Source organism: Lactuca virosa, chromosome 5, assembly GCF_052849685.1.
Source record: "Lactuca virosa cultivar CGN04683 chromosome 5, Lactuca_virosa_CGN04683_v6, whole genome shotgun sequence".
In the NCBI taxonomy this organism is placed as follows: Eukaryota; Viridiplantae; Streptophyta; class Magnoliopsida; order Asterales; family Asteraceae; genus Lactuca; species Lactuca virosa.
This window is the reverse complement of record NC_136430.1, coordinates 188829549-188840456: the sequence shown is the minus strand read 5'-3', so window position 1 is coordinate 188840456 and position 10908 is coordinate 188829549.

The following is a 10908-nucleotide window of genomic DNA, read 5'->3' as shown; positions in this document are numbered from 1 at the left end:
GAGGAATATTATTTCCTTTCATGCTTTGTACAAACAAGGTTTTACTTTTCTTTTGATAATGAAGTTGGTAGTATTTATGCTTTCTTTAATAATGTTATTTATTTTAAAGCATTACCTTGTGATGGTGTGTATGAAGCTGTATCGGTTGTAGATAATTTAGAAAATAATGTATTGTGTATTGATTCTTCTACTAGCTTGGATAAAGCATCTTTGTGGCATTGTCGTCTTGGACATGTAAGCAAGAAACGCATAGGTTAGCTCCAAAAGGATGGAGTATTGGAGTCATTCGACCTTAAGTCGGATGACAGTTGTGAATCTTGTCTACTTGGAAAAATGACAAAATCACCCTTCACTGGCACTTGTGCAAGGGGTGAGGGTTTGTTGGACCTTATACATACTGATGTATATGGACCATTCAGAACCGCCACAAGGGATGCTAATCGCTATTATGCGACTTTTATTGATTATTTCAGTAGATATGGTTATGTCTACTTAATCAAACATAATTCAGAAACTTTTGAAAGGTTTAAAGAGTTTAAACAGGAAGTAGAAAATCAATTGGGCAGGAACATTAAGATGTTTCGATCCGATCGAGGTGGTGAGTATCTTAGTACTGAGTTCCTCGACTATCTTAAGGAGTGTGGGATTGTCTCACAATTGAAACCTCCCAGGACACCACAACTGAATGGTGTAGCTGTGAGGCGTAATCGAACTTTGTTGGACATGGTTCGCTCTATGATGAGTCTAGCTTCGCTACCGATCTCTTTTTGGGGGTATGCCTTAGAGACTACCACCCACATCCTTAATCTAGTCCCTACAAAGAAGGTTGCCAAAACACCTCATGAAATGTGGACTGGGAAAGTTCCCAATTTGGATCACATCAAGATTTGGGGTTGCGAGGCTTTCGTGAGGCGCGAGACTCATGACAAGCTCGAACCTCGAAGTGAAAGGTGTATTTTCATCGGCTACCCACAAAAATCTTTTGGTTACCTCTTCTACAGACCCAGTGAGAATGTGGTCTTTGTGGCTAGGAGAGGGGTCTTTCGAGAGAGAGAATTTATAAACCAAGGAGACAGTGGGAGGCAAATTGATCTTGAAGAAATTCAAGAGTCAATTGGTGAAGGAACCTCAGACACTAGCAATCAACCTGAGGAGGAAACTCCAGTTGATCCAGCTGACGAGTCTGTACCTCCAAGGCGTTCCACAAGGGTTAGGAACACACCTGAGTTTTATTATGGATTTCATATTACTACGGAAGGTGATAAATTTATCAGTGACAGTACACTGGTAAATCTGGATGAACCTAACAGTCTTAAGGAAGCCATGGCAGGCCCGGAGTCTGCTAAATGGAAGGAGGCTATGGACAGCGAGATACAGTCCATGTATGACAATCAAGTTTGGAACTTGGTTGACAATGTACCAGGCCGTAAGACAGTCGGGTGCAAATGGATCTTCAAGAAGAAGACCGACATGGATGGAAAGGTACACACTTATAAAGCGCGACTGGTCGCGAAGGGTTTTACTCAGACTCAGGGTATTGATTATGATGAAACCTTTTCACCAGTGGCAAAGATTAAGTCTATTAGGGTTATGCTAGCCATTGCTGCATTTCAAGATTATGAAATCTGGCAAATGGATGTCAAAACCGCTTTCCTTAACGGAAAGTTGGCTGAGGATGTTTACATGAATCAGCCAGAGGGTTTTGTCAGTGCAGAGTATCCTAATAGAGTGTGCAAGTTTGAGAAATCCATTTATGGATTGAAACAAGCATATCCAAGTTGGAATCTTTGTTTCGATGAGAAGGTCAAAGAGTTTGGGTTCTCAAGAAGTGAAGATGAGTCTTGCGTGTATGTCAGAGCTAGTGGGAGTATAGTTAGCTTTTTGGTGTTGTATGTAGATGAAATACTACTCATAGGAAATGACATCCCAATCTTGCCGGAGGTTAAGTCCTGGCTTGGGAAGTGCTTTGCTATGAAGGACCTTGGAGAAGCTGCCTATATCCTAGGGATAAGGATATTAAGAGAAAGGAGTAAAAGACTAATTGGACTTAGTCAGAGTATCTACTTGGATAAGGTGTTGAAAAGGTTCAACATGCAGAACTCCAAGAAAGGAGAATTACCGATCCAAAGCAATGCCAAACTGAGCAAGGCTCAGAGCCCGAGTACCGAAGATGAGATAGCTGAGATGAGTCGATTACCTTATGCTTCCGCTGCTGGCTCGATCATGTATGCTATGACTTGTACCCGTCCTGATGTGGCCTTCACTTTGAGCATGGTCAGCAGATATCATGGGAACCCTGGCAAGGATCATTGGACTGCGGTAAAGATTATTCTCAAGTACCTGCGGAGGACTAAGGATTGGATCCTTACCCTTGATGGGAGTGATGACTTGAGAGTGGTGGGGTATAGTGATGCTAGTTTTCAGACTGATAGGGATAACTTCCGCTCTCAGTCGGGCTGGGTCTTTACCCTAAATGGAGGGGAAATCACTTGGAAGAGTTCCAAACAGGAGACTGTAGCTGATTCGACTTGTGAATCAGAGTACATAGCAGCGAGTGAAGCGGCAAAGGAGGCGATATGGCTGAAGAACTTCATCGGAGACCTTGGAGTTGTACCAGATATTAAGGAGCCTATGGAGATTTTCTGTGATAGCAATAGTGCGGTTGCCTTAGCCAAGGAACCAAGAGATCATGGCAGATCCCGACACATTAACAGAAAATATCACTTCATAAGACACAAGATAGAAGAAGCACTCCTCGTGGCAAAGAGGGTATCGTCAGATGAGAACCCTGCGGACCCCCTTACGAAGGGACTGACGAGGGTTAAGCATTTGTAGCATGCGAGGCGCATCGGGCTGAGGGACGATATTAGTTTTACAGATTAGATAGTTATTACTGAAACTTGTAAAATGTAATCGACATTTGATGATGAATAAAAGTTGTGATTTATTTATGAGTAAGGTGTTGCTATCATTGTCAATTATTTACTATTGTTTCAGCTTTGCATGTTTTGACTTCCAGAATAATAAATTTATTCAAATTCTCCACAGTCGGTCATATGTCGGAAGTAGGTATGAATCAAGACTGTCATGAATTGGGATTGTAGATGACTAAAGGTGTTTAGCCATAGCAATGGTTGCTACAACATTCATGAGTGCTCATAAGTTATGAGTATGGGAATAAACCCACGCTCACTTGTATCACTTCATGGAATTTATCTCGAGTGATCGTGAGACGGTAATATCATATAAGTATTCAAACCTAGAGATATGACTTGTTACCTATGAGTTGGTTGTGCATTGATTGCACGAAAACGCATCAGTAACGTGATGTTATAAAACATGCCTTTGTGTACAATTCAACAAGTAGTAGAACAAGCATATGAGTCGAAGTTTATCTGTTCCTTCTTGAATTAGAAGCGATATCTGGGCCCCTCGATGATTTTGTTTTGACTTATGTATCGGGCCCGGTCAGAACTAATTTGATGTGTTCAATTAAGTTCTTTGTCAAACAAGTCGGAAATCGGGAAACAAACTGCTGGACAATAAGTAAGACATTGTTCCATGTATTTGTCTGGCTGATATCATGAGATCAGAGGATTATATGATGACTTATCTAAAATGGCGCTTCATAGTTCAACAGATTTTTCGAGAGCTACGATTGCCGGTTGGTTCCTGAAGCTATATAGGCAAATACAGTTATCAGACTTATCCTAGTGGGAGACTGTTGGATAAGGTGTTTAAGTCCATAACGTATTTGGTATATACTTGACCCGACCCGGCATGGTCCATTTGGGTTGCACTTCACCCGAACTATTTATATGGATAATATTATGAGAAGAGTATATTTGCGGCCTATTAATATATTATAAGTTATAATATATTAATATGAAATTGTATTATTTAATTAGTATTGATCTTAAATTAATTATGAATTAATTTAGTGATCATAAGGAGACTAATTAAATAATGGGCTATTATATTTATATGGTGTAGGCTAACACTCATTAGGAAATGAGCTAAGCTTAAATGGGAGTCCATGGATGATCCATGGAGCTTTTAACCCATGGATCTTTGGAATAGGAAAAGACATGGGTTATTAGGGTTTGCATGGTTCATAACCCTAATCATCTACACTATATAAAGGGGCTTGTGGTGCTTGAAAAGACACTATGTGTGTGTGCATAAGAGTGGCCGATTTCTAGAGTATTAGAGTGCTCTCTCATAAGTTTTCCAAGTTTGTGGTGATTTGTGATTTCCATTTGAGGCATTCACATTATTGGTGCTTGGCTCTCAAACTCCTAAGGAATCAACTCACTAACAAAGGTATGTAATTCTTCTAGTAACTTTTATGTTTAAAAGTACCCCATGAATGCTAGATAGCTTATGAACCTTGGAAACTTATTTTGCATGTATTTTAGACAAACATAGATCCAAGGTTTCTAGGATTGCATGAACACCTTAGGAGTGTTAGTTTGCTCAAAACCCAACAGAAACTGAACCTCGCACAACCAGAACTCACATTTGGAGAACTTGGCGTACAAGCTCTCCCTCCTTAAGGTATCTAGCACCTCTCTCAGGTGCTCCACGTGCTGCTCCTGTGTCTTGGAATAAACCAAGATGTCATCAATGAAAACTATCACAGACCGATCCAGCATCGGTATGCATACGCGGTTCATGAGATCCATGAATGCGGTAGGAGCATTAGTGATCCCGAATGGAATCACCACGAACTCGTAGTGGCCATAGCGAGTTTGGAACGCAATCTTCTATACATCCTCATCTTTGAACCTCATCTAATGGTAGCCTGAACGTAAATCTATCTTGGAAAACCAAGATGCCCCCTGTAGCTGGTCGAATAGATCATTAATCATCGGGAGTGGGTAACGGTTCTTCACCGTTACCTTGTTCAGCTCCCGGTAATCTATACACATCCGATGCGACCCGTCCTTCTTCTTCACAAACAGGATCGGGGATCCCCAAGGCGAACTGCTCGGCCTGATAAATCCCTTATCTAACAGCTCCTGCAGCTGTGTAGACAACTCCTGCATCTCAGGAGGAGCCAACCGATATGGTTCCATGGCTATCGGAGCCGCACCGGGGACTAGGTTAATCGGAACTCCACCTGCCTCTCCGGAGGTATCCCAGGCCGCTCCTCTGGAAATACGTCCGGATACTCTTGCACCACTGGCACATCACTCACGCTCGCCTTACCCACTTCCCGGGTATCCATAACGTAGGTGACGTACGCTGCGCAAGCATACTGAAGGTTGTGCCTAGCCCTCGCTGCTGAGCACAAAGCTGGTCCTCGCTTCGGCCTCTCACCCTGAATCACTAGCTCTCCCCCACCTGGGGTCCTGATACGCACCAACTGCTGCCCACAGTCGATCACCGCCCCATTAGGGCTCAACCAGTCCATGCCTATGATAACCTTGTTCCCACGTATCAGAATGGGAACCAAGTCTACGAGGTAACGCTCATCGTATAACCTCAACACGCAGTCTCTGAAAACCTCTGATGCTCGGACAGATCGGTCGCCAGCAATCTCAACCTCTAAAGGGTAGTCTAACATGCCTGAAGACTCGGAAAACCTCTTGCTAAGCGCAAGAGAGAACGATCGGGTAGCTCCTGAGTCAAATAATACCTGAACTGGGATGTCGTTCACATGGAACGATCCTAAACATAAAACATAAACATAGCACATAAATATCATAATCGACATGAAATAATATTTAGGGAGAAGAAAACATACTCGTCACCACATCAGGTGCGGCACGCGCCTCCTCGGCGGTCAGCTGGAAGGCTCGGCTCCTCACCACCGGAGCATCTGTATTCCCCTGTCGGCCATCCGTATTCCGTAGGGTCGCTGGAGCTGGCGCTACTACTGTCAATCTTGGGCATTTAGCCTTTTATGGTCCTTCTGATTTCAATGAAAGCAAATCAGGTCTGATATCTGGAAAGTGGGAGTATGGGCAGTACAATCCCTGCCTAAGTACCCAGTCTTGCCGCACTTGTAGCAGCCCAATGATCCCAATCTACAAATTCCCTCACGCGGCATGCAACATTTCCTGCAGTGGCTCTGGCCCAGCTGGCCCTTCGACCTAGTGTCGGATACCTTAGGTTTCTTCCCCGAAACCCCAGTATCCTGCTCAGTTTCCGCCTTCCTCTTCCGGAGGTGCTCAATGTCAACCTCCCTCTCCCTCTCCCTCGCAATCATGTCATCCAATGTCGGGCATGTCGAGTAGCTGACATGTTTCCGAATGTCAGCTCTCAACATGTCATGATAGCGAGTCTTCTGCATCTCCTCATCCCCTGCATACTGAGGGACCAGTAAGGCCCTCTCCCTGAACTTGGCGGTAATCTCCTCCACCGACTCCGTCGTCTGCCTCATATCCATAAACTCCCTGGCCAGCTGCTGAAGCTCCACAGCCGGCGTAAACTCAGCCCTAAACCTGGTCACAAAGTCCGACCAAGTCATATCCTCAATGGTTGGGGATCCAAAAGAATCACTAACCACCTCCCACCAATCTCGAGCTCTGTCCCTCAAACAACCTACAACATACCGAACCATGTCTGCGATCCATCTCTTGGAAACAATGGGGTCCTTCACCCCATGGAAGTCAGGTGCACCACATCCCCTGAATTCCTTGAAGGAGAGTGTGCGTGTCCCTGACTGAATGGCAGACATGTCACTCCGAAACGCCTTGAGGCGATCCTCCATCAGCTCGATAATCCCTTCCTTGATCGACCCGAAAATCACCGGGGTCGACTCAAGGATGCCTCTAGTGATCTCAGAAGCAATGAACTCACGTAGTCCCTCATCAACTTGCTCGGCGCCCGATCCCGAACCTGATCCTGAACCTGATCCTGACCCTGACCCTGAGCCTCCCCCTCCGTGTCGCATAATCATCACCATTCTGAAACAGAACACATAATGGTTATGGTCATACATAACCTCGAGATGTCTCACATACTAAAAGTTCCCTGGTTCTATCTCAGCCCTCCTTGACTCGAGTACGTACCCTCCACTTTCAGTAGTACAGGCTCATACTACCTTCCACATCTATCTGTCACACCCCAAAACCGGAACGGCGGAATCGTTCAGGGGTGGAGGACGTCATGTACAGTATCACAACAATGCATAGTAGTAAACAAGCAACAACATCATCCATTGCATTAATAATATAATTTAATACAAATGTGTTCTGTCAAGTTTAATAGACACCAAAAATATAAATCAAAATGAAAGATGAGTCTTGAACGAGCTCCATCTTCTCAAAACCTGGCATCGGTACCTGTCTACTGGTGACCTGAGAATACAAGTTATTTTGAAAGGGAGTATCAGCTTTAAAGCTGGTGAGATCATAAGTATTTTAGTGTCTGTGTTTGTATGAAAGTGTTTGTAAGTATGTGATGTGTAAGTTTGTAAAAGTTTGTGTATGTTTGTAAAATGTTTGAATCTCCTAGAAAACCCTATGTTTTAGATACACAACCAAACGAGGAAAAGGAGGTAGGGTGAGCTATCAGTCCTAAGTCCTTTCAATCCTACTTATATAACTATATCTATATAGATACACAATTAACAGAATATAAGTTTAAAAGAGTTTAATAAAAGTATTTGACATGTAAAAGAGTTTAGTAAAAGTATTTGACATGTAACAGAGTTTATAAAAACAGTTTGAAAAGTAAGAAATCCACTTGTTTGGTAGTTATTAATCACATGTGATTGATATAATAACTATAATAGATCAACTTGTATTCCCCCCCCCATGAAAGCATTTAAAAACATTTAAAAGGTTAATTAAGGGGTATGAACTCACCTGTAGTGAGTGGTTTGGATGAACGGATGTTATAGGATGCTAAGTGTCAAGTGAAGACTTGAGCACACACAAGGATCCTAGTTAACATATAATAACACATATATGTATCCAATTAGTCATTAAACAACTAATTAACCAAGTTAAGACACCCTAGGACATGAAAAACACTTGATTTAAGTGCTATAAGTACTAAGGATTGCATCTAAGAGTTGTAGGGCCTTGCTTATGAGTTTAAGGTCCAAGGGTAGACTCTTTTGGAGTTTACGGTTTTGGGACCAACTCCCATGGAGTTTACGGTCGTAAACCCATGAGTTTACGGCCGTAAACCCATGGTAACTCTACCATTTCGTGTTTTGAGGTCTTATAGGTCATAAAGAAGCATCCTAACTTCAAGTCTAAGCCTTGTGAAGTGATTGGGGCACCATTGCACCAACTTATAGAGTTTACGGCCCATGGACCATTTCTCCATGAGTTTACGGCCGTAAACTCTAATGGTTCTTGGTCTTTTTGATGTTTAAGGTCCTAAACACTTCAAGGATGTGATCTAAACTAGTATCCAAGGCTTGGTAAGGGACTAGGGCTCACAATGGCCCTTTCATTAGGGTTTACGGTCCAAGAACATGTCTTGACCGTAAACACCTTTGATCTTGAGTTTCTTTGTGTTTTCTAGATGCTTAACAAGTGTAACAAGCCTTATAACACACTAGGGTAAGAGTACTTACAATATAGAAGCTTGTAAGGGTGTTTAAAGTCCAAGAACACTAGTGTGTGTTCTTGGTGAAATGAAGAACACTTGAAGATCTACACAAATGGAATGATTTCATGGATGAAATCATGTAAGATCACTAGATTAAGGAAGATATCAACTAATTAAGGCAAGAAACACTTACAAAGTTGAAGATCAAGAAGGAAAATCGGATGATACTTGAGAGGATTTTGATGTTCTCGTCTTGAAAATGTGATAAAGTGATAAATAATGACTAAGTGTCATATTTATAGTCCTTGGGGTTTACGGTCGTAAACACCATGTTTGGGTCGTAAACTCCAAACACTTGGAGTTTTGAGACTTTATTGATGCACAATAAACCCTAGGGTATCCTCTCTACAGTTATCTCCTGAAGTACTAAGCTTTAAAACACTTAAACTGACTCCAGAAAGCTTAAAAGTTAGCAAAAACAGTTCGGACTTCTATTGAAGTGAATGGTTGTACATAATAGAAATTTTGGGTTGTCACATCATCCCCCCATTAGAAGGAATTTCGTCCTGAAATTAGAGTTTAAGCAAATAAGTAGTTACAAATAACTAAGTAAAAAGACGTGGATATTTCAGTTTCATCTGATCCTCTCGCTCCCAAGTGAATTCAGGTCCTCGCTTGGCGTTCCAGCGAAGCTTCACTATCGGGATACGGCTTTGTTTCGTTTGCTTGACCTCCCGGTCCATGATCTCTACAGGTTCTTCCACGAAGTTGAGACTCTCGTTGATCTCGATCTCGTCGAGTGGGATTACAAGAGTCTCTTCGGACAGACACTTTTTCAAGTTCGAGACGTGGAAAGTAGAATGTACATTATTGAGCTCGCGGGGTAAGTTAAGTTTGTAAGCTATAGGGCCGATTCTTGCGAGAATCTCGAAAGGCCCTATGTATCTTGGATTTAGCTTTCCACGCTTTCCAAAGCATATTAAGCCCTTCCATGGTGAGACCTTCAATAGAACACGGCCGCCCACCTGGAGTTCCAACGGTTTCCTTCGTTTATCAGCGTAGCTTTTCTATCGGTCTCTAGAGGCTTTCAATCGTTCACGAATCTGAACGATCTTCTCTGTCGTTTCCCGAATGATCTCCGGACCCTTGAGAGTGATTTCAGGAACTCATCCTTTAGCTAACTGGGTATCACCCACCTCAGCCCAGCACAGAGGGGATCTGCACTTTCGACCATAGAGGGCCTCGAATGGAGCAGCCTTTATGCTCGTGTGATAACTGTTGTTGTAGGAAAATTCTACAAGGGGTAAATGAGTATCCCATGCTTTCCCAAAGTCGATCACACAGGCTCGCAACATATCTTCCAAGGTTTGGATAGTCCTCTCACTTTGTCCGTCGGTCTGTGGATGGTAGGCTGTACTCATGTCCAGCCTAGTTCCTAGGGAACTTTGTAACGACTGCCAGAACCTCGAAGTGAATCTACTATCTCTGTCCGAGATAATGGATATGGGAACACCGTGCAGTCGTACAATTTCACGAATGTAGTTTCTTGTAAGCTTCTCCATCTTGTCTGTTTCTTTGATAGGCAGGAAATATGTGGACTTGGTCAATCTGTCGATGATGACCCATATAGTATCAAGTCCACCCGTTGTCTTGGGCAACTTAGTTATGAAGTCAATAGTGATCTGCTCCCACTTCCATTCCGGTATCTCCGGCTGCTGTAGTAGACCTGAGGGTTTTTGGTATTCGACCTTGACCTTGGCGCAAGTAAGGCATTTACTTACGAAGGTAGCAATCTCTGCTTTCATGTTAGGCCACCAGTATAGCTTTTTAAGATCTAGATACATCTTATCTGAACCTGGGTGGACGGAATAACGAGTGTTGTGCACCTCGGTCATGACCTAGTCTCTGAAACCACCGTATTTCGGTGTCCAGATCCGATCCATGAGATAATAAGCTCCACCACCCTTGACTTCCAAGTTTTTATCCATCCCTCGCAGGGATTCATCCGCCACATTTTTAGGTTTCAAGGCGTTGAGCTGATCCTCCTTAATTTGCGTGGACAAGTGTGAATGGATAGTCATAGTCAATGATTTGACTCTACGACCAGAGTATTCTTTCCGACTTAGGGCGTCAGTTACTACGTTGGCTTTACCCGGATGATAACGAATTTCGCATTCGTAGTCACTGAGTAGCTTGACCCACCGTCGTTGTCTCATGTTGAGCTCCTTCTGGTCGAATATATGTTGTAGGCTTTTGTGGTCTGTAAAGATAGTGCTTTTTGTACCATACAAGTAGTGTCTCCAGATCTTCAGAGCAAACACAACTGCTCCTAGCTCAAGATCGTGAGTGGTGTAGTTGACCTCATGTGTCTTCAGCTGTCTCGAGGCGTAGGCG